Below are 25,861 nucleotides of genomic sequence, written 5' to 3'. Positions count from 1 at the left end.
GTGGAGAAATGTTAACCTAGGTTCTATACTTAGAAGGCTAAAGAGAGCGATTACGTTCTAATGTCACAGCCGGCGAGAAATTTTGTGGCTCACGATGGCTCTGCGTTGCATATACCACTTGTTAATCATTTCTGAAACATAAATAGTACTACGACGACCACCTTATATCAGTCAAACATTGCGACAACTGTTGGAATCATCACGATCCTTGGAAATGACAGGAAAATTTGGAACCCACAAGGAACAACTGCGACTCATGTGTTAGGAAGTATCATTTGCAGTAGCAAATGTGTTTAAAAAGCGAGTTTAGGTCGGTAGGAACCGTCGCAATTGCCGCAGAAGGCTCATTCGGTGAGGGAAGGAGGGCTGTAAGGGGAGGAGGCGGCCCACATTTCTCCAACTAGTGGAGAAATGTTAACCTAGGTTCTATACTTAGAAGGCTAAAGAGAGCGATTACATTCTAATGTCACAGCCGGCGAGAAATTTTGTGGCTCACGATGGCTCTGCGTTGCATATACCACTTGTTAAATATTTCTGAAACATAAACAGTACTACGACGACCACCTTGTATCTTTCAAACATTGCGACAACTGTTGGAATCATCACGATCCTTGGAAATGACAGGAAAATTTGGAACCCACAAGGAACAACTGCGACTCATGTGTTAGGAAGTATCATTTGCAGTAGCAAATGTGTTTAAAAAGCGAGTTTAGGTCGGTAGGAACCGTCGCAATTGCCGCAGAAGGCTCATTCGGTGAGGGAAGGAGGGCTGTAAGGGGAGGAGGAGGCCCACATTTCTCCAACTAGTGGAGAAATGTTAACCTAGGTTCTATACTTAGAAGGCTAAAGAGAGCGATTACATTCTAATGTCACAGCCGGCGAGAAATTTTGTGGCTCACGATGGCTCTGCGTTGCATATACCACTTGTTAAATATTTCTGAAACATAAATAGTACTACGACGACCACCTTGTATCAGTCAAACATTGCGACAACTGTTGGAATCATCACGATCCTTGGAAATGACAGGAAAATTTGGAACCCACAAGGAACAACTGCGACTCATGTGTTAGGAAGTATCATTTGCAGTAGCAAATGTGTTTAAAAAGCGAGTTTAGGTCGGTAGGAACCGTCGCAATTGCCGCAGAAGGCTCATTCGGTGAGGGAAGGAGGGCTGTAAGGGGAGGAAGAGGCCCACATTCCTCCACCTAGTGGAGAAATGTTAACCTAGGTTCTATACTTAGAAGGCTAAAGAGAGCGATTACATTCTAATGTCACAGCCGGCGAGAAATTTTGTGGCTCACGATGGCTCTTCGTTGCATCTACCACTTGTTAAATATTTCTGAAACATAAATAGTACTACGACGACCACCTTGTATCAGTCAAACATTGCGACAACTGTTGGAATCATCACGATCCTTGGAAATGACAGGAAAATTTGGAACCCACAAGGAACAACTGCGACTCATGTGTTAGGAAGTATCATTTGCAGTAGCAAATGTGTTTAAAAAGCGAGTTTAGGTCGGTAGGAACCGTCGCAATTGCCGCAGAAGGCTCATTCGGTGAGGGAAGGAGGGCTGTAAGGGGAGGAGGAGGCCCACATTTCTCCAACTAGTGGAGAAATGTTAACCTAGGTTCTATACTTAGAAGGCTAAAGAGAGCGATTACGTTCTAATGTCACAGCCGGCGAGAAATTTTGTGGCTCACGATGGCTCTGCGTTGCATATACCACTTGTTAAATATTTCTGAAACATAAATAGTACTACGACGACCACCTTGTATCAGTCAAACATTGCGACAACTGTAAGAATCATCACGATCCTTGGAAATGGCAGGAAAATTTGGAACCCACAAGGAACAACTGCGACTCATGTGTTAGGAAGTATCATTTGCAGTAGCAAATGTGTTTAAAAAGCGAGTTTAGGTCGGTAGGAACCGTCGCAATTGCCGCAGAAGGCTCATTCGGTGAGGGAAGGAGGGCTGTAAGGGGAGGAGGAGGCCCACATTACTCCAACTAGTGCAGAAATGTTAACCTAGGTTCTATACTTAGAAGGCTAAAGAGAGCGATTACATTCTAATGTCACAGCCGGCGAGAAATTTTGTGGCTCACGATGGCTCTGCGTTGCATATACCACTTGTTAAATATTTCTGAAACATAAATAGTTCTACGACGACCACCTTGTATCAGTCAAACATTGCGACAACTGTTGGAATCATCACAATCCTTGGAAATGGCAGGAAAATTTGGAACCCACAAGGAACAACTGCGACTCATGTGTTAGGAAGTATCATTTGCAGTAGCAAATGTGTTTAAAAAGCGAGTTTAGGTCGGTAGGAACCGTCGCAATTGCCGCAGAAGGCTCATTCGGTGAGGGAAGGAGGGCTGTAAGGGGAGGAGGAGGCCCTCATTTCTCCAACTAGTGGAGAAATGTTAACCTAGGTTCTATACTTAGCAGGCTAAAGAGAGCGATTACATTCTAATGTCACAGCCGGCGAGAAATTTTGTGGCTCACGATGGCTCTTCGTTGCATCTACCACTTGTTAAATATTTCTGAAACATAAATAGTACTACGACGACCACCTTGTATCAGTCAAACATTGCGACAACTGTTGGAATCATCACGATCCTTGGAAATGACAGGAAAATTTGGAACCCACAAGGAACAACTGCGACTCATGTGTTAGGAAGTATCATTTGCAGTAGCAAATGTGTTTAAAAAGCGAGTTTAGGTCGGTAGGAACCGTCGCAATTGCCGCAGAAGGCTCATTCGGTGAGGGAAGGAGGGCTGTAAGGGGAGGAGGAGGCCCTCATTTCTCCAACTAGTGGAGAAATGTTAACCTAGGTTCTATACTTAGCAGGCTAAAGAGAGCGATTACATTCTAATGTCACAGCCGGCGAGAAATTTTGTGGCTCACGATGGCTCTTCGTTGCATCTACCACTTGTTAAATATTTCTGAAACATAAATAGTACTACGACGACCACCTTGTATCAGTCAAACATTGCGACAACTGTTGGAATCATCACGATCCTTGGAAATGACAGGAAAATTTGGAACCCACAAGGAACAACTGCGACTCATGTGTTAGGAAGTATCATTTGCAGTAGCAAATGTGTTTAAAAAGGAGTTTAGGTCGGTAGGAACCGTCGCAATTGCCGCAGAAGGCTCATTCGGTGAGGGAAGGAGGGCTGTAAGGGGAGGAGGAGGCCCACATTTCTCCAACTAGTGGAGAAATGTTAACCTAGGTTCTATACTTAGAAGGCTAAAGAGAGCGATTACGTTCTAATGTCACAGCCGGCGAGAAATTTTGTGGCTCACGATGGCTCTGCGTTGCATATACCACTTGTTAAATATTTCTGAAACATAAATAGTACTACGACGACCACCTTGTATCAGTCAAACATTGCGACAACTGTTGGAATCATCACGATCCTTGGAAATGACAGGAAAATTTGGAACCCACAAGGAACAACTGCGACTCATGTGTTAGGAAGTATCATTTGCAGTAGCAAATGTGTTTAAAAAGCGAGTTTAGGTCGGTAGGAACCGTCGCAATTGCCGCAGAAGGCTCATTCGGTGAGGGAAGGAGGGCTGTAAGGGGAGGAGGAGGCCCACATTTCTCCAACTAGTGGAGAAATGTTAACCTAGGTTCTATACTTAGAAGGCTAAAGAGAGCGATTACATTCTAATGTCACAGCCGGCGAGAAATTTTGTGGCTCACGATGGCTCTGCGTTGCATATACCACTTGTTAAATATTTCTGAAACATAAACAGTACTACGACGACCACCTTGTATCTTTCAAACATTGCGACAACTGTTGGATTCATCACGATCCTTGGAAATGACAGGAAAATTTGGACCACAAGGAACAACTGCGACTCATGTGTTAGGAAGTATCATTTGCAGTAGCAATTGTGTTTAAAAAGCGAGTTTAGGTCGGTAGGAACCGTCGCAATTGCCGCAGAAGGCTCATTCGGTGAGGGAAGAAGGGCTGTAAGGGGAGGAGGAGGCCCACATTTCTCCAACTAGTGGAGAAATGTTAACCTAGGTTCTATACTTAGAAGGCTAAAGAGAGCGATTACATTCTAATGTCACAGCCGGCGAGAAATTTTGTGGCTCACGATGGCTCTGCGTTGCATATACCACTTGTTAAATATTTCTGAAACATAAATAGTACTACGACGACCACCTTGTATCAGTCAAACATTGCGACAACTGTTGGAATCATCACGATCCTTGGAAATGACAGGAAAATTTGGAACCCACAAGGAACAACTGCGACTCATGTGTTAGGAAGTATCATTTGCAGTAGCAAATGTGTTTAAAAAGCGAGTTTAGGTCGGTAGGAACCGTCGCAATTGCCGCAGAAGGCTCATTCGGTGAGGGAAGGAGGGCTGTAAGGGCAGGAGGAGGCCCACATTTCTCCAACTAGTGGAGAAATGTTAACCTAGGTTCTAAACTTAGAAGGCTAAAGAGAGCGATTACATTCTAATGTCACAGCCGGCGAGAAATTTTGTGGCTCACGATGGCTCTGCGTTGCATCTACCACTTGTTAAATATTTCTGAAACATAAATAGTACTACGACGACCACCTTGTATCACTCAAACAGTGCGACAACTGTTGGAATCATCACGATCCTTGGAAATGACAGGAAAATTTGGAACCCACAAGGAACAACTGCGACTCATGTGTTAGGAAGTATCATTTGCAGTAGCAAATGTGTTTAAAAAGCGAGTTTAGGTCGGTAGGAACCGTCGCAATTGCCGCAGAAGGCTCATTCGGTGAGGGAAGGAGGGCTGTAAGGGGAGGAGGAGGCCCACATTTCTCCAACTAGTGGAGAAATGTTAACCTAGGTTCCATACTTAGAAGGCTAAAGAGAGCGATTACGTTCTAATGTCACAGCCGGCGAGAAATTTTGTGGCTCACGATGGCTCTGCGTTGCATATACCACTTGTTAAATATTTCTGAAACATAAATAGTACTACGACGACCACCTTGTATCAGTCAAACATTGCGACAACTGTAAGAATCATCACGATCCTTGGAAATGACAGGAAAATTTGGAACCCACAAGGAACAACTGCGACTCATGTGTTAGGAAGTATCATTTGCAGTAGCAAATGTGTTTAAAAAGCGAGTTTAGGTCGGTAGGAACCGTCGCAATTGCCGCAGAAGGCTCATTCGGTGAGGGAAGGAGGGCTGTAAGGGGAGGAGGAGGCCCACATTTCTCCAACTAGTGGAGAAATGTTAACCTAGGTTCTATACTTAGAAGGCTAAAGAGAGCGATTACGTTCTAATGTCACAGCCGGCGAGAAATTTTGTGGCTCACGATGGCTCTGCGTTGCATATACCACTTGTTAAATATTTCTGAAACATAAACAGTACTACGACGACCACCTTGTATCTTTCAAACATTGCGACAACTGTTGGAATCGTCACGATCCTTGAAAATGACAGGAAAATTTGGAACCCACAAGGAACAACTGCGACTCATGTGTTAGGAAGTATCATTTGCAGTAGCAAATGTGTTTAAAAAGCGAGTTTAGGTCGGTAGGAACCGTCGCAATTGCCGCAGAAGGCTCATTCGGTGAGGGAAGGAGGGCTGTAAGGGGAGGAGGAGGCCCACATTTCTCCAACTTGTGGAGACATGTTAACCTAGTTTCTATACTTAGAAGGCTAAAGAGAGCGATTACGTTCTAATGTCACAGCCGGCGAGAAATTTTGTGGCTCACGATGGCTCTGCGTTGCATATACCACTTGTTAAATATTTCTGAAACATAACCAGTACTACGACGACCACCTTGTATCTTTCAAACATTGCGACAACTGTTGGAATCATCACGATCCTTGGAAATGACAGGAAAATTTGGAACCCACAAGGAACAACTGCGACTCATGTGTTAGGAAGTATCATTTGCAGTAGCAAATGTGTTTAAAAAGCGAGTTTAGGTCGGTAGGAACCGTCGCAATTGCCGCAGAAGGCTCATTCGGTGAGGGAAGGAGGGCTGTAAGGGGAGGAGGCGGCCCACATTTCTCCAACTAGTGGAGAAATGTTAACCTAGGTTCTATACTTAGAAGGCTAAAGAGAGCGATTACGTTCTAATGTCACAGCCGGCGAGAAATTTTGTGGCTCACGATGGCTCTGCGTTGCATATACCACTTGTTAAATATTTCTGAAACATAAATAGTACTACGACGACCACCTTGTATCAGTCAAACATTGCGACAACTGTAAGAATCATCACGATCCTTGGAAATGACAGGAAAATTTGGAACCCACAAGGAACAACTGCGACTCATGTGTTAGGAAGTATCATTTGCAGTAGCAAATGTGTTTAAAAAGCGAGTTTAGGTCGGTAGGAACCGTCGCAATTGCCGCAGAAGGCTCATTCGGTGAGGGAAGGAGGGCTGTAAGGGGAGGAGGAGGCCCACATTTCTCCAACTTGTGGAGAAATGTTAACCTAGTTTCTATACTTAGAAGGCTAAAGAGAGCGATTACGTTCTAATGTCACAGCCGGCGAGAAATTTTGTGGCTCACGATGGCTCTGCGTTGCATATACTACTTGTTAAATATTTCTGAAACATAAACAGTACTACGACGACCACCTTGTATCTTTCAAACATTGCGACAACTGTTGGAATCATCACGATCCTTGGAAATGACAGGAAAATTTGGAACCCACAAGGAACAACTGCGACTCATGTGTTAGGAAGTATCATTTGCAGTAGCAAATGTGTTTAAAAAGCGAGTTTAGGTCGGTAGGAACCGTCGCAATTGCCGCAGAAGGCTCATTCGGTGAGGGAAGGAAGGCTGTAAGGGGAGGAGGAGGCCCACATTTCTCCAACTAGTGGAGAAATGTTAACCTAGGTTCTATACTTAGAAGGCTAAAGAGAGCGATTACGTTCTAATGTCACAGCCGGCGAGAAATTTTGTGGCTCACGATGGCTCTGCGTTGCATATACCACTTGTTAAATATTTCTGAAACATAAATAGTACTACGACGACCACCTTGTATCAGTCAAACATTGCGACAACTGTTGGAATCATCACGATCCTTGGAAATGACAGGAAAATTTGGTACCCACAAGGAACAACTGCGACTCATGTGTTAGGAAGTATCATTTGCAGTAGCAAATGTGTTTAAAAAGCGAGTTTAGGTCGGTAGGAACCGTCGCAATTGCCGCAGAAGGCTCATTCGGTGAGGGAAGGAGGGCTGTAAGGGCAGGAGGAGGCCCACATTTCTCCAACTAGTGGAGAAATGTTAACCTAGGTTCTAAACTTAGAAGGCTAAAGAGAGCGATTACATTCTAATGTCACAGCCGGCGAGAAATTTTGTGGCTCACGATGGCTCTGCGTTGCATCTACCACTTGTTAAATATTTCTGAAACATAAATAGTACTACGACGACCACCTTGTATCAGTCAAACATTGCGACAACTGTTGGAATCATCACGATCCTTGGAAATGACAGGAAAATTTGGAACCCACAAGGAACAACTGCGACTCATGTGTTAGGAAGTATCATTTGCAGTAGCAAATGTGTTTAAAAAGCGAGTTTAGGTCGGTAGGAACCGTCGCAATTGCCGCAGAAGGCTCATTCGGTGAGGGAAGGAGGGCTGTAAGGGGAGGAGGAGGCCCACATTTCTCCAACTAGTGGAGAAATGTTAACCTAGGTTCTATACTTAGAAGGCTAAAGAGAGCGATTACGTTCTAATGTCACAGCCGGCGAGAAATTTTGTGGCTCACGATGGCTCTGCGTTGCATATACCACTTGTTAAATATTTCTGAAACATAAATAGTACTACGACGACCACCTTGTATCAGTCAAACATTGCGACAACTGTTGGAATCATCACGATCCTTGGAAATGACAGGAAAATTTGGAACCCACAAGGAACAACTGCGACTCATGTGTTAGGAAGTATCATTTGCAGTAGCAAATGTGTTTAAAAAGCGAGTTTAGGTCGGTAGGAACCGTCGCAATTGCCGCAGAAGGCTCATTCGGTGAGGGAAGGAGGGCTGTAAGGGGAGGAGGAGGCCCACATTTCTCCAACTTGTGGAGAAATGTTAACCTAGTTTCTATACTTAGAAGGCTAAAGAGAGCGATTACATTCTAATGTCACAGCCGGCGAGAAATTTTGTGGCTCACGATGGCTCTGCGTTGCATATACCACTTGTTAAATATTTCTGAAACATAAACAGTACTACGACGACCACCTTGTATCTTTCAAACATTGCGACAACTGTTGGAATCATCACGATCCTTGGAAATGACAGGAAAATTTGGAACCCACAAGGAACAACTGCGACTCATGTGTTAGGAAGTATCATTTGCAGTAGCAAATGTGTTTAAAAAGCGAGTTTAGGTCGGTAGGAACCGTCGCAATTGCCGCAGAAGGCTCATTCGGTGAGGGAAGGAGGGCTGTAAGGAGAGGAGGAGGCCCACATTTCTCCAACTAGTGGAGAAATGTTAACCTAGGTTCTATACTTAGAAGGCTAAAGAGAGCGATTACATTCTAATGTCACAGCCGGCGAGAAATTTTGTGGCTCACGATGGCTCTGCGTTGCATATACCACTTGTTAAATATTTCTGAAACATAAACAGTACTACGACGACCACCTTGTATCTTTCAAACATTGCGACAACTGTTGGAATCATCACGATCCTTGGAAATGACAGGAAAATTTGGAACCCACAAGGAACAACTGCGACTCATGTGTTAGGAAGTATCATTTGCAGTAGCAAATGTGTTTAAAAAGCGAGTTTAGGTCGGTAGGAACCGTCGCAATTGCCGCAGAAGGCTCATTCGGTGAGGGAAGGAGGGCTGTAAGGGGAGGAGGAGGCCCACATTTCTCCAACTAGTGGAGAAATGTTAACCTAGGTTCTATACTTAGAAGGCTAAAGAGAGCGATTACATTCTAATGTCACAGCCGGCGAGAAATTTTGTGGCTCACGATGGCTCTGCGTTGCATCTACCACTTGTTAAATATTTCTGAAACATAAATAGTACTACGAGGACCACCTTGTATCAGTCAAACATTGCGACAACTGTTGGAATCATCACGATCCTTGGAAATGACAGGAAAATTTGGAACCCACAAGGAACAACTGCGACTCATGTGTTAGGAAGTATCATTTGCAGTAGCAAATGTGTTTAAAAAGCGAGTTTAGGTCGGTAGGAACCGTCGCAATTGCCGCAGAAGGCTCATTCGGTGAGGGAAGGAGGGCTGTAAGGGGAGGAGGAGGCCCACATTCCTCCACCTAGTGGAGAAATGTTAACCTAGGTTCTATACTTAGAAGGCTAAAGAGAGCGATTACATTCTAATGTCACAGCCGGCGAGAAATTTTGTGGCTCACGATGGCTCTTCGTTGCATCTACCACTTGTTAAATATTTCTGAAACATAAATAGTACTACGACGACCGACTTGTATCAGTCAAACATTGCGACAACTGTTGGAATCATCACGATCCTTGGAAATGACAGGAAAATTTGGAACCCACAAGGAACAACTGCGACTCATGTGTTAGGAAGTATCATTTGCAGTAGCAAATGTGTTTAAAAAGCGAGTTTAGGTCGGTAGGAACCGTCGCAATTGCCGCAGAAGGCTCATTCGGTGAGGGAAGGAGGGCTGTAAGGGGAGGAGGAGGCCCACATTTCTCCAACTAGTGGAGAAATGTTAACCTCGGTTCTATACTTAGAAGGCTAAAGAGAGCGATTACGTTCTAATGTCACAGCCGGCGAGAAATTTTGTGGCTCACGATGGCTCTGCGTTGCATATACCACTTGTTAAATATTTCTGAAACATAAATAGTACTACGACGACCACCTTGTATCAGTCAAACATTGCGACAACTGTTGGAATCATGACGATCCTTGGAAATGACAGGAAAATTTGGAACCCACAAGGAACAACTGCGACTCATGTGTTAGGAAGTATCATTTGCAGTAGCAAATGTGTTTAAAAAGCGAGTTTAGGTCGGTAGGAACCGTCGCAATTGCCGCAGAAGGCTCATTCGGTGAGGGAAGGAGGGCTGTAAGGGCAGGAGGAGGCCCACATTTCTCCAACTAGTGGAGAAATGTTAACCTAGGTTCTAAACTTAGAAGGCTAAAGAGAGCGATTACATTCTAATGTCACAGCCGGCGAGAAATTTTGTGGCTCACGATGGCTCTGCGTTGCATCTACCACTTGTTAAATATTTCTGAAACATAAATAGTACTACGACGACCACCTTGTATCAGTCAAACATTGCGACAACTGTTGGAATCATCAAGATCCTTGGAAATGACAGGAAAATTTGGAACCCACAAGGAACAACTGCGACTCATGTGTTAGGAAGTATCATTTGCAGTAGCAAATGTGTTTAAAAAGCGAGTTTAGGTCGGTAGGAACCGTCGCAATTGCCGCAGAAGGCTCATTCGGTGAGGGAAGGAGGGCTGTAAGGGGAGGAGGAGGCCCACATTTCTCCAACTAGTGGAGAAATGTTAACCTAGGTTCTATACTTAGAAGGCTAAAGAGAGCGATTACGTTCTAATGTCACAGCCGGCGAGAAATTTTGTGGCTCACGATGGCTCTGCGTTGCATATACCACTTGTTAAATATTTCTGAAACATAAATAGTACTACGACGACCACCTTGTATCAGTCAAACATTGCGACAACTGTAAGAATCATCACGATCCTTGGAAATGACAGGAAAATTTGGAACCCACAAGGAACAACTGCGACTCATGTGTTAGGAAGTATCATTTGCAGTAGCAAATGTGTTTAAAAAGCGAGTTTAGGTCGGTAGGAATCGTCGCAATTGCCGCAGAAGGCTCATTCGGTGAGGGAAGGAGGGCTGTAAGGGGAGGAAGAGGCCCACATTTCTCCAACTTGTGGAGAAATGTTAACCTAGTTTCTATACTTAGAAGGCTAAAGAGAGCGATTACATTCTAATGTCACAGCCGGCGAGAAATTTTGTGGCTCACGATGGCTCTGCATTGCATATACCACTTGTTAAATATTTCTGAAACATAAACAGTACTACGACGACCACCTTGTATCAGTCAAACATTGCGACAACTGTTGGAATCATCACGATCCTTGGAAATGACAGGAAAATTTGGAACCCACAAGGAACAACTGCGACTCATGTGTTAGGAAGTATCATTTGCAGTAGCAAATGTGTTTAAAAAGCGAGTTTAGGTCGGTAGGAACCGTCGCAATTTTCGAGGAAGGCTCATTCGGTGAGGGAAGGAGGGCTGTAAGGGGAGGAGGAGGCCCTCATTTCTCCAATTAGTGGAGAAACGTTAACCTAGGTTCTATACTTAGAAGGCTAAAGAGAGCGATTACATTTTAATGTCACAGCCGGCAAGAAATTTTGTGGCTCACGTTGGCTCTGCGTTGCATATACCACTTGTTAAATATTTCTGAAACATAAATAGTACTACGACGACCACCTTGTATCAGTCAAACATTGCGACAACTGTTGGAATCATCACGATCCTTGGAAATGACAGGAAAATTTGGAACCCACAAGGAACAACTGCGACTCATGTGTTAGGAAGTATCATTTGCAGTAGCAAATGTGTTTAAAAAGCGAGTTAAGGTCGGTAGGAACCGTCGCAATTGCCGCAGAAGGCTCATTCGGTGAGGGAAGGAGGGCTGTAAGGGGAGGAGGAGGCCCACATTTCTCCAACTAGTGGAGAAATGTTAACCTAGGTTCTATACTTAGAAGGCTAAAGAGAGCGATTGCATTCAAATGTCACAGCCGGCGAGAAATTTTGTGGCTCACGATGGCTCTTCGTTGCATATACCACTTGTTAAATATTTCTGAAACATAAATAGTACTACGACGACCACCTTGTGTCAGTCAAACATTGCGACAACCGTTGGAATCATCACGATCCTTGGAAATGACAGGAAAATTTGGAACCCACAAGGAACAACTGCGACTCATGTGTTAGGAAGTATCATTTGCAGTAGCAAATGTGTTTAAAAAGCGAGTTTAGGTCGGTAGGAACCGTCGCAATTGCCACAGAAGGCTCATTCGGTGAGGGAAGGAGGGCTGTAAGGGGAGGAGGAGGCCCACATTTCTCCAACTAGTGGAGAAATGGTAACCTAGGTTCTATACTTAGAAGGCTAAAGAGAGCGATTACATTCTAATGTCACAGCCGGCGAGAAATTTTGTGGCTCACGATGGCTCTGCGTTGCATATACCACTTGTTAAATATTTCAGAAACATAAATAGTACTAGGACGACCACCTTGTATCAGTTAAACATTGCGACAACTGTTGGAATCATCACGATCCTTGGAAATGACAGGAAAATTTGGATCCCACAAGGAACAACTGCGACTCATGTGTTAGGAAGTATCATTTGCAGTAGCAAATGTGTTTAAAAAGCGAGTTTAGGTCGGTAGGAACCGTCGCAATTTTCGAGGAAGGCTCATTCGGTGAGGGAAGGAGGGCTCTAAGGGGAGGAGGAGGCCCACATTTCTCCAACTAGTGGAGAAATGTTAACCTAGGTTCTATACTTAGAAGGCTAAAGAGAGCGATTACATTCTAATGTCACAGCCGGCGAGAAATTTTGTGGCTCACGATGGCTCTGCGTTGCATATACCACTTGTCAAATATTTCTGAAACATAAATAGTACTACGACGACCACCTTGTATCAGTCAAACATTGCGACAACTGTTGGAATCATCACGATCCTTGGAAATGACAGCAAAATTTGGAACCCACAAGGAACAACTGCGACTCATGTGTTAGGAAGTATCATTTGCAGTAGCAAATGTGCTTAAAAAGCGAGTTTAGGTCGGTAGGAACCGTCGCGATTGCCGCAGAAGGCCCATTCGGTGAGGGAAGGAGGGCTGTAAGGGGAGGAGGAGGCCCTCATTTCTCCAACTAGTGGAGAAATGTTAACCTAGGTTCTATACTTAGAAGGCTAAAGAGAGCGATTACATTCTAATGTCACAGCCGGCGAGAAATTTAGAGGCCCCCGGTGGCTCTGCGTTGCATATACCACTTGTTAAATATTTCTGAAACATAAATAGTACTACGACGACCACCTTGTATCAGTCAAACACTGCGACAACTGTTGGAATCATCACGATCCTTGGAAATGACAGGAAAATTTGGAACCCACAAGGAACAACTGCGACTCATGTGTTAGGAAGTATCATTTGCAGTAGCAAATGTGTTTAAAAAGCGAGTTTAGGTCGGTAGGAACCGTCGCAATTGCCGCAGAAGGCTCATTCGGTGAGGGAAGGAGGGCTGTAAGGGGAGGAGGAGGCCCACATTTCTCCACCTAGTGGAGAGATGTTAACCTAGGTTCTATACTTACAAGGCTAAAGAGAGCGATTACATTCTAATGTCACAGCCGGCGAGAAATTTTGTGGCTCACGATGGCTCTGCGTTGCATATAGCACTTGTCAAATATTTCTGAAACATAAATAGTACTACGACGACCACCTTGTATCAGTCAAACATTGCGACAACTGTTGGAATCATCACGATCCTTGGAAATGACAGAAAAATTTGGAACCATAAGGAACAACTGCGACTCATGTGTTAGGAAGTATCATTTGCAGTAGCAAATGTGTTTAAAAAGCGAGTTTAGGTCGGTAGGAACCGTCGCAATTGCCGCAGAAGGCTCATTCGGTGAGGGAAGGAGGGCTGTAAGGGGAGGAGGAGGCCCACATTTCTCCAACTAGTGGAGAAATGTTAACCTAGGTTCTATACTTAGAAGGCTAAAGAGAGCGATTACATTCTAATGTCACAGCCGGTGAGAAATTTTGTGGCTCACGATGGCTCTGCGTTGCATATACCACTTGTTAAATATTTCTGAAACATAAATAGTACTACGACGACCACCTTGTATCAGTCAAACATTGCGACAACTGTTGGAATCATCACGATCCTTGGAAATGACAGGAAAATTTGGAACCCACAAGGGACAACTGCGACTCATGTGTTAGGAAGTATCATTTGCAGTAGCAAATGTGTTTAAAAAGCGAGTTTAGGTCGGTAGGAACCGTCGCAATTGCCGCAGAAGGCTCATTCGGTGAGGGAAGGAGGGCTGTAAGGGGAGGAGGAGGCCCACATTTCTCCAACTAGTGGAGAAATGTTAACCTAGGTTCTATACTTAGAAGGCTAAAGAGAGCGATTACATTCTAATGTCACAGCCGGCGAGAAATTTTGTGGCTCACGGTGGCTCTGCGTTGCATATACCACTTGTTAAATATTTCTGAAACATAAATAGTACTACGACGACCACCTTGTATCAGTCAAACACTGCGACAACTGTTGGAATCATCACGATCCTTGGAAATGACAGGAAAATTTGGAACCCACAAGGAACAACTGCGACTCATGTGTTAGGAAGTATCATTTGCAGTAGCAAATGTGTTTAAAAAGCGAGTTTAGGTCGGTAGGAACCGTCGCAATTGCCGCAGAAGGCTCATTCGGTGAGGGAAGGAGGGCTGTAAGGGGAGGAGGAGGCCCACATTTCTCCACCTAGTGGAGAAATGTTAACCTAGGTTCTATACTTAGAAGGCTAAAGAGAGCGATTACATTCTAATGTCACAGCCGGCGAGAAATTTTGTGGCTCACGATGGCTCTGCGTTGCATATAGCACTTGTCAAATATTTCTGAAACATAAATAGTACTACGACGACCACCTTGTATCAGTCAAACATTGCGACAACTGTTGGAATCATCACGATCCTGGGAAATGACAGGAAAATTTGGAACCCACAAGGAACAACTGCGACTCATGTGTTAGGAAGTATCATTTGCAGTAGCAAATGTGTTTAAAAAGCGAGTTTAGGTCGGTAGGAACCGTCGCAATTGCCGCAGAAGGCTCATTCGGTGAGGGAAGGAGGGCTGTAAGGGGAGGAGGAGGCCCACATTTCTCCAACTAGTGGAGAAATGTTAACCTAGGTTCTATACTTAGAAGGCTAAAGAGAGCGATTACATTCTAATGTCACAGCCGGCGAGAAATTTTGTGGCTCACGGTGGCTCTGCGTTGCATATACCACTTGTTAAATATTTCTGAAACATAAATAGTACTACGACGACCACCTTGTATCAGTCAAACACTGCGACAACTGTTGGAATCATCACGATCCTTGGAAATGACAGGAAAATTTGGAACCCACAAGGAACAACTGCGACTCATGTGTTAGGAAGTATCATTTGCAGTAGCAAATGTGTTTAAAAAGCGAGTTTAGGTCGGTAGGAACCGTCGCAATTGCCGCAGAAGGCTCATTCGGTGAGGGAAGGAGGGCTGTAAGGGGAGGAGGAGGCCCTCATTTCTCTAATTAGTGGAGAAACGTTAACCTAGGTTCTATACTTAGAAGGCTAAAGAGAGCGATTACATTCTAATGTCACAGCCGGCGAGAAATTTTGTGGCTCACGTTGGCTCTGCGTTGCATATACCACTTGTTAAATATTTCTGAAACATAAATAGTACTACGACGACCACCTTGTATCAGTCAAACATTGGGACAACTGTTGGAATCATCACGATCCTTGGAAATGACAGGAAAATTTGGAACCCACAAGGTACAACTGCGACTCATGTGTTAGGAAGTATCATTTGCAGTAGCAAAAGTGTTTAAAAAGCGAGTTTAGGTCGGTAGGAACCGTCGCAATTGCCGCAGAAGGCTCATTCGGCGAGGGAAGGGGGGCTGTAAGGGGAGGAGGAGGCCCACATTTCTCCAACTAGTGGAGAAATGTTAACCTAGGTTCTATACTTAGAAGGCTAAAGAGAGCGATTACATTCTAATGTCACAGCCTGCGAGAAATTTTGTGGCTCACGGTGGCTCTGCGTTGCATATACCACTTGTTAAATATTTCTGAAACATAAATAGTACTACGACGACCACCTTGTATCAGTCAAACATTGCGACAACTGTTGGAATCATCACGAACCTTGGAAATGACAGGAAAATTTGGAACCCACAAGGAACAACTGCGACTCATGTGTTAGGAAGTATCATTTGCAGTAGCAAATGTGTTTAAAAAGCGAGTGTAGGTCGGTAGGAACCGTCGCAATTGCCGCAGAAGGCTCATTCGGTGAGGGAAGGAGGGCTGTAAGGGGAGGAGGAGGCCCACATTTGTCCAACTAGTGGAGAAATGTTAACCTAGGTTCTATACTTAGAAGGCTAAAGAGAGCGATTACATTCTAATGTCACAGCCGGCGAGAAATTTTGTGGCTCACGATGGCTCTGCGTTGCATATACCACTTGTTAAATATTTCTGAAACATAAATAGTACTACGACGACCACCTTGTATCAGTCAAACATTGCGACAACTGTTGGAATCATCACGATCCTTGGAAATGGCAGGAAAATTTGGAACCCACAAGGAACAACTGCGACTCATGTGTTAGGAAGTATCATTTGCAGTAGCAAATGTGTTTAAAAAGCGAGTTTAGGTCGGTAGGAACCGTCGCAATTGCCGCAGAAGGCTCATTCGGTGAGGGAAGGAGGGCTGTAAGGGGAGGAGGAGGCCCACATTTCTCCAACTAGTGGAGAAATGTTAACCTAGGTTCTATACTTAGAAGGCTAAAGAGAGCGATTACATTCTAATGTCACAGCAGGCGAGAAATTTTGTGGCTCACGATGGCTCTGCGTTGCATATACCACTTGTTAAATATTTCTGAAACATAAATAGTACTACGACGACCACCTTGTATCAGTCAAACATTGCGACAACTGTTGGAATCATCACGATCCTTGGAAATGGCAGGAAAATTTGGAACCCACAAGGAACAACTGCGACTCATGTGTTAGGAAGTATCATTTGCAGTAGCAAATGTGTTTAAAAAGCGAGTTTAGGTCGGTAGGAACCGTCGCAATTGCCGCAGAAGGCTCATTCGGTGAGGGAAGGAGGGCTGTAAGGGGAGGAGGAGGCCCACATTTCTCCAACTAGTGGAGAAATGTTAACCTAGGTTCTATACTTAGAAGGCTAAAGAGAGCGATTACATTCTATTGTCACAGCCGGCGAGAAATTTTGTGGCTCACGGTGGCTCTGCGTTGCATATACCACTTGTTAAATATTTCTGAAACATAAATAGTACTACGACGACCACCTTGTATCAGTCAAACATTGCGACAACTGTTGGAATCATCACGATCCTTGGAAATGACAGGAAAATTTGGAACCCACAAGGAACAACTGCGACTCATGTGTTAGGAAGTATCATTTGCAGTAGCAAATGTGTTTAAAAAGCGAGTTTAGGTCGGTAGGAACCGTCGCAATTGCCGCAGAAGGCTCATTCGGTGAGGGAAGGAGGGCTGTAAGGGGAGGAGGAGGCCCACATTTCTCCAACTAGTGGAGAAATGTTAACCTAGGTTCTATACTTAGAAGGCTAAAGAGAGCGATTACATTCTAATGTCACAGCCGGCGAGAAATTTTGTGGCTCACGGTGGCTCTGCGTTGCATATACCACTTGTTAAATATTTCTGAAACATAAATTGTACTACGACGACCACCTTGTATCAGTCAAACATTGCGACAACTGTTGGAATCATCACGATCCTTGGAAATGACAGGAAAATTTGGAACCCACAAGGAACAACTGCGACTCATGTGTTAGGAAGTATCATTTGCAGTAGCAAATGTGTTTAAAAAGCGAGTTTAGGTCGGTAGGAACCGTCGCAATTGCCGCAGAAGGCTCATTCGGTGAGGGAAGGAGGGCTGTAAGGGGAGGAGGAGGCCCACATTTCTCCAACTAGTGGAGAAATGTTAACCTAGGTTCTATACTTAGAAGGCTAAAGAGAGCGATTACATTCTAATGTCACAGCCGGCGAGAAATTTTGTGGCTCACGGTGGCTCTGCGTTGCATATACCACTTGTTAAATATTTCTGAAACATAAATAGTACTACGACGATCACCTTGTATCAGTCAAACACTGCGACAACTGTTGGAATCATCACGATCCTTGGAAATGACAGGAAAATTTGGAACCCACAAGGAACAACTGCGACTCATGTGTTAGGAAGTATCATTTGCAGTAGCAAATGTGTTTAAAAAGCGAGTTTAGGTCGGTAGGAACCGTCGCAATTGCCGCAGAAGGCTCATTCGGTGAGGGAAGGAGGGCTGTAAGGGGAGGAGGAGGCCCACATTTCTCCAACTAGTGGAGAAATGTTAACCTAGGTTCTATACTTAGAAGGCTAAAGAGAGCGATTACATTCTATTGTCACAGCCGGCGAGAAATTTTGTGGCTCACGGTGGCTCTGCATTGCATATACCACTTGTTAAATATTTCTGAAACATAAATAGTACTACGACGACCACCTTGTATCAGTCAAACATTGCGACAACTGTTGGAATCATCACGAACCTTGGAAATGACAGGAAAATTTGGAACCCACAAGGAACAACTGCGACTCATGTGTTAGGAAGTATCATTTGCAGTAGCAAATGTGTTTAAAAAGCGAGTTTAGGTCGGTAGGAACCGTCGCAATTGCCGCAGAAGGCTCATTCGGTGAGGGAAGGAGGGCTGTAAGGGGAGGAGGAGGCCCTCATTTCTCCAACTAGTGGAGAAATGTTAACCTAGGTTCTATACTTAGAAGGCTAAAGAGAGCGATTACATTCTAATGTCACAGCCGGCGAGAAATTTTGTGGCTCACGGTGGCTTTGCGTTGCATATACCACTTGTTAAATATTTCTGAAACATAAATAGTACTACGACGATCACCTTGTATCAGTCAAACACTGCGACAACTGTTGGAATCATCACGATCCTTGGAAATGACAGGAAAATTTGGAACCCACAAGGAACAACTGCGACTCATGTGTTAGGAAGTATCATTTGCAGTAGCAAATGTGTTTAAGAAGCGAGTTTAGGTCGGTAGGAACCGTCGCAATTGCCGCAGAAGGCTCATTCGGTGAGGGAAGGAGGGTTGTAAGGGGAGGAGGAGGCCCACATTTCTCCAACTAGTGGAGAAATGTTAACCTAGGTTCTATACTTAGAAGGCTAAAGAGAGCGATTACATTCTAATGTCACAGCCGGCGAGAAATTTTGTGGCTCACGATGGCTCTGCGTTGCATATAGCACTTGTCAAATATTTCTGAAACATAAATAGTACTACGACGACCACCTTGTATCAGTCAAACATTGCGACAACTGTTGGAATCATCACGATCTTTGGAAATGGCAGGAAAATTTGGAACCCACAAGGAACAACTGCGACTCATGTGTTAGGAAGTATCATTTGCAGTAGCAAATGTGTTTAAAAAGCGAGTTTAGGTCGGTAGGAACCGTCGCAATTGCCGCAGAAGGCTCATTCGGTGAGGGAAGGAGGGCTGTAAGGGGAGGAGGAGGCCCACATTTCTCCAACTAGTGGAGAAATGTTAACCTAGGTTCTATACTTAGAAGGCTAAAGAGAGCGATTACATTCTAATGTCACAGCCGGCGAGAAATTTTGTGGCTCACGGTGGCTCTGCGTTGCATATACCACTAGTTAAATATTTCTGAAACATAAATAGTACCACGACGACAACCTTGTATCAGTCAAACACTGCGACAACTGTTGGAATCATCACGATCCTTGGAAATGACAGGAAAATTTGGAACCCACAAGGAACAACTGCGACTCATGTGTTAGGAAGTATCATTTGCAGTAGCAAATGTGTTTAAAAAGCGAGTTTAGGTCGGTAGGAACCGTCGCAATTGCCGCAGAAGGCTCATTCGGTGAGGGAAGGAGGGCTGTAAGGGGAGGAGGAGGCCCTCATTTCTCCAATTAGTGGAGAAACGTTAACCTAGGTTCTATACTTAGAAGGCTAAAGAGAGCGATTACATTCTAATGTCACAGCCGGCGAGAAATTTTGTGGCTCACGATGGCTCTGCGTTGCATATACCACTTGTTAAATATTTCTGAAACATAAATAGTACTACGACGACCACCTTGTATCAGTCAAACATTGCGACAACTGTTGGAATCATCACGATCCTTGGAAATGGCAGAATAATTTGGAACCCACAAGGAACAACTGCGACTCATGTGTTAGGAAGTATCATTTGCAGTAGCAAATGTGTTTAAAAAGCGAGTTCAGGTCGGTAGGAACCGTCGCAATTGCCGCAGAAGGCTCATTCGGTGAGGGAAGGAGGGCTGTAAGGGGAGGAGGAGGCCCACATTTCTCCAACTAGTGGAGAAATGTTAACCTAGGTTCTATACTTAGAAGGCTAAAGAGAGCGATTACATTCTAATGTCACAGCCGGCGAGAAATTTTGTGGCTCACGATGGCTCTGCGTTGCATATACCACTTGTTAAATATTTCTGAAACATAAATAGTACTACGACGACCACCTTGTATCAGTCAAACATTGCGACAACTGTTGGAATCATCACGATCCTTGGAAATGACAGGAACATTTGGAAACCACAAGGAACAACTGCGATTCATGTTTTACGAAGTATCATTTGCAGTAGCAAATGTGTTTAAAAAGCGAGTTTAGGTCGGTAGGATCCGTCGCAATTGCCGCAGAAGGCTCATTCGGTGAGGGAAGGAGGGCTGTAAGGGGAGGAGGAGGCCCACATTTCTCCAACTAGTGGAGAAATGTTAACCTAGGTTCTATACTTAGAAGGCTAAAGAGAGCGATTACATTCTAATGTCACAGCCGGCGAGAAATTTTGTGGCTCACGATGGCTCTTCGTTGCATATACCACTTGTTAAATATTTCTGAAACATAAATAGTACTAGGACGACCACCTTGTATCAGTTAAACATTGCGACAACTGTTGGAATCATCACGATCCTTGGAAATGACAGGAAAATTTGGAACCCACAAGGAACAACTGCGACTCATGTGTTAGGAAGTATCATTTGCAGTAGCAAATGTGTTTAAAAAGCGAGTTTAGGTCGGTAGGAACCGTCGCAATTTTCGAGGAAGGCTCATTCGGTGAGGGAAGGAGGGCTGTAAGGGGAGGAGGAGGCCCACATTTCTCCACCTAGTGGAGAAATGTTAACCTAGGTTCTATACTTAGAAGGCTAAAGAGAGCGATTACATTCTAATGTCACAGCCGGCGAGAAATTTTGTGGCTCACGATGGCTCTGCGTTGCATATACCACTTGTTAAATATTTCTGAAACATAAATAGTACTACGACGACCACCTTGTATCAGTCAAACATTGCGACAACTGTTGGAATCATCACGATCCTTGGAAATGACAGGAAAATTTGGAACCCACAAGGAACAACTGCGACTCATGTGTTAGGAAGTATCATTTGCAGTAGCAAATGTGTTTAAAAAGCGAGTTTAGGTCGGTAGGAACCGTCGCAATTGCCGCAGAAGGCTCATTCGGTGAGGGAAGGAGGGCTGTAAGGGGAGGAGGAGGCTCACATTTCTCCAACTAGTGGAGAAATGTTAACCTAGGTTCTATACTTAGAAGGCTAAAGAGAGCGATTACATTCTAATGTCACAGCCGGCGAGAAATTTTGTGGCTCACGGTGGCTCTGCGTTGCAAATACCACTTGTTAAATATTTCTGAAACATAAATAGTACTACGACGACCACCTTGTATCAGTCAAACATTGCGACAACTGTTGGAATCATCACGATCCTTGGAAATGACAGGAAAATTTGGAACCCACAAGGAACAACTGCGACTCATGTGTTAGGAAGTATCATTTGCAGTAGCAAATGTGTTTAAAAAGCGAGTTTAGGTCGGTAGGAACCGTCGCAATTGCCGCAGAAGGCTCATTCGGTGAGGGAAGGAGGGCTGTAAGGGGAGGAGGAGGCTCACATTTCTCCAACTAGTGGAGAAAGGTTAACCTAGGTTCTATACTTAGAAGGCTAAAGAGAGCGATTACATTCTAATGTCACAGCCGGCGAGAAATTTTGTGGCTCACGATGGCTCTGCGTTGGACATACCACTTGTTAAATATTTCTGAAACATAAATAGTACTACGACGAACACCTTGTATCAGTCAAACATTGCGACAACTGTTGGAATCATCACGATCCTTGGAAATGACAGGAAAATTTGGAACCCACTAGGAACAACTGCGACTCATGTGTTAGGAAGTATCATTTGCAGTAGCAAATGTGTTTAAAAAGCGAGTTTAGGTCGGTAGGAACCGTCGCAATTGCCGCAGAAGGCTCATTCGGTGAGGGAAGGAGGGCTGCAAGGGGTGGAGGAGGCCCACATTTCTCCAACTAGTGGAGAAATGTTAACCTAGGTTCTATACTTAGAAGGCTAAAGAGAGCGATTACATTCTAATGTCACAGCCGGCGAGAAATTTTGTGGCTCACGATGGCTCTGCGTTGCATATACCACTTGTTAAATATTTCTGAAACATAAATAGTACTACGACGACCACCTTGTATCAGTCAAACATTGCGACAACTGTTGGAATCATCACGATCCTTGGAAATGACAGGAAAATTTGGAACCCACAAGGAACAACTGCGACTCATGTGTTAGGAAGTATCATTTGCAGTAGCAAATGTGTTTAAAAAGCGAGTTTAGGTCGGTAGGAACCGTCGCAATTGCCGCAGAAGGCTCATTCGGTGAGGGAAGGAGGGCTGTAAGGGGAGGAGGAGGCCCACATTTCTCCAACTAGTGGAGAAATGTTAACCTAGGTTCTATACTTAGAAGGCTAAAGAGAGCGATTACATTCTAATGTCACAGCCGGCGAGAAATTTTGTGGCTCACGGAGGCTCTGCGTTGCATATACCACTTGTTAAATATTTCTGAAACATAAATAGTACTACGACGACCACCTTGTATCAGTCAAACATTGCGACAACTGTTGCAATCATCACGATCCTTGGAAATGACAGGAAAATTTGGAACCCACAAGGAACAACTGTGACTCATGTGTTAGGAAGTATCATTTGCAGTAGCAAATGTGTTTAAAAAGCGAGTTTAGGTCGGTAGGAACCGTCGCAAATGCCGCATAAGGCTCATTCGGTGAGGGAAGGAGGGCTGTAAGGGGAGGAGGAGGCCCACATTTCTCCAACTAGTGGAGAAATGTTAACCTAGGTTCTATACTTAGAAGGCTAAAGAGAGCGATTACATTCTAATGTCACAGCCGGCGAGAAATTTTGTGGCTCACGATGGCTCTGCGTTGCATATACCACTTGTTAAATATTTCTGAAACATAAATAGTACTACGACGACCACCTTGTATCAGTCAAACATTGCGACAACTGTTGGAATCATCACGATCCTTGGAAATGACAGGAAAATTTGGAACCCACAAGGAACAACTGCGACTCATGTGTTAGGAAGTATCATTTGCAGTAGCAAATGTGTTTAAAAAGCGAGTTTAGGTCGGTAGGAACCGTCGCAATTGCCGCAGAAGGCTCATTCGGTGAGGGAAGGAGGGCTGTAAGGGGAGGAGGAGGCCCACATTTCTCCACCTAGTGGAGAAATGTTAACCTAGGTTCTATACTTAGAAGGCTAAAGAGAGCGATTACATTCTAATGTCACAGCCGGCGAGAAATTTTGTGGCTCACGATGGCTCTGCGTTGCATATAGCACTTGTCAAATATATCTGAAACATAAATAGTACTACGACGACCACCTTGTATCAGTCAAACATTGCGACAACTGTTGGAATCATCACGATCCTTGGAAATGACAGGAAAATTTGGAACCCACAAGGAACAACTGCGACTCATGTGTTAGGAAGTATCATTTGCAGTAGCAAATGTGTTTAAAAAGCGAGTTTAGGTCGGTAGGAACCGTCGCTATTTTCGATGAAGGCTCATTCGGTGAGGGATGGAGGGCTGTAAGGGGAGGAGGAGGCCCACATTTCTCCAACTAGTGGAGAAATGTTAACCTAGGTTCTATACTTAGAAGGCTAAAGAGAGCGATTACATTCTAATGTCACAGCCGGCGAGAAATTTTGTGGCTCACGATGGCTCTGCGTTGCATATACCACTTGTTAAATATTTCGGAAACATAAATAGTACTACGACGACCACCTTGTATCAGTCAAACATTGCGACAACTGTTGGAATCATCACGATCCTTGGAAATGACAGGAAAATTTGGAACCCACAAGGAACAACTGCGACTCATGTGTTAGGAAGTATCATTTGCAGTAGCAAATGTGTTTAAAAGCGAGTTTAGGTCGGTAGGAACCGTCGCAATTGCCGCAGAAGGCTCATTCGGTGAGGGAAGGAGGGCTGTAAGGGGAGGAGGAGGCCCACATTTCTCCAACTAGTGGAGAAATGTTAACCTAGGTTCTATACTTAGAAGGCTAAAGAGAGCGATTACATTCTAATGTCACAGCCGGCGAGAAATTTTGTGGCTCACGGTGGCTCTGCGTTGCATATACCACTTGTTAAATATTTCTGAAACATAAATAGTACTACGACGACCACCTTGTATCAGTCAAACATTGAGACAACTGTTGGAATCATCACGATCCTTGGAAATGGCAGAATAATTTGGAACCCATAAGGAACAACTGCGACTCATGTGTTAGGAAGTATCATTTGCAGTAGCAAATGTGTTTAAAAAGCGAGTTTAGGTCGGTAGGAACCGTCGCAATTGCCGCAGAAGGCTCATTCGGTGAGGGAAGGAGGGCTGTAAGGGGAGGAGGAGGCCCACATTTCTCCACCTAGTGGAGAAATGTTAACCTAGGTTCTATACTTAGAAGGCTAAAGAGAGCGATTACATTCTAATGTCACAGCCGGCGAGAAATTTTGTGTCTCACGGAGGCTCTGCGTTGCATATACCACTTGTTAAATATTTCTGAAACATAAATAGTACTACGACGACCACCTTGTATCAGTCAAACATTGCGACAACTGTTGCAATCATCACGATCCTTGGAAATGACAGGAAAATTTGGAACCCACAAGGAACAACTGCGACTCATGTGTTAGGAACTATCATTTGCAGTAGCAAATGTGTTTAAAAAGCGAGTTTAGGTCGGTAGGAACCGTCGCAAATGCCGCATAAGGCTCATTCGGTGAGGGAAGGAGGGCTGTAAGGGGAGGAGGAGGCCCACATTTCTCCAACTAGTGGAGAAATGTTAACCTAGGTTCTATACTTAGAAGGCTAAAGAGAGCGATTACATTCTAATGTCACAGCCGGCGAGAAATTTTATGGCTCACGATGGCTCTGCGTTGCATATACCACTTGTTAAATATTTCTGAAACATAAATAGTACTACGACGACCAGCTTGTATCAGTCAAACATTGCGACAACTGTTGGAATCATCACGATCCTTGGAAATGACAGGAAAATTTGGAACCCACAAGGAACAACTGCGACTCATGTGTTAGGAAGTATCATTTGCAGTAGCAAATGTGTTTAAAAAGCGAGTTTAGGTCGGTAGGAACCGTCGCAAATGCCGCAGAAGGCTCATTCGGTGAGGGAAGGAGGGCTGTAAGGGGAGGAGGAGGCCCACATTTCTCCACCTAGTGGAGAAATGTTAACCTAGGTTCTATACTTAGAAGGCTAAAGAGAGCGATTACATTCTAATGTCACAGCCGGCGAGAAATTTTGTGGCTCACGATGGCTCTGCGTTGCATATAGCACTTGTCAAATATATCTGAAACATAAATAGTACTACGACGACCACCTTGTATCAGTCAAACATTGCGACAACTGTTGGAATCATCACGATCCTTGGAAATGACAGGAAAATTTGGAACCCACAAGGAACAACTGCGACTCATGTGTTAGGAAGTATCATTTGCAGTAGCAAATGTGTTTAAAAAGCGAGTTTAGGTCGGTAGGAACCGTCGCTATTTTCGATGAAGGCTCATTCGGTGAGGGATGGAGGGCTGTAAGGGGAGGAGGAGGCCCACATTTCTCCAACTAGTGGAGAAATGTTAACCTAGGTTCTATACTTAGAAGGCTAAAGAGAGCGATTACATTCTAATGTCACAGCCGGC

This window comes from Schistocerca cancellata, chromosome 2 (assembly GCF_023864275.1).
Source record: "Schistocerca cancellata isolate TAMUIC-IGC-003103 chromosome 2, iqSchCanc2.1, whole genome shotgun sequence".
Lineage (NCBI taxonomy): Eukaryota > Metazoa > Arthropoda > Insecta > Orthoptera > Acrididae > Schistocerca > Schistocerca cancellata.
Note: the sequence above shows the minus strand (reverse complement) of the source record.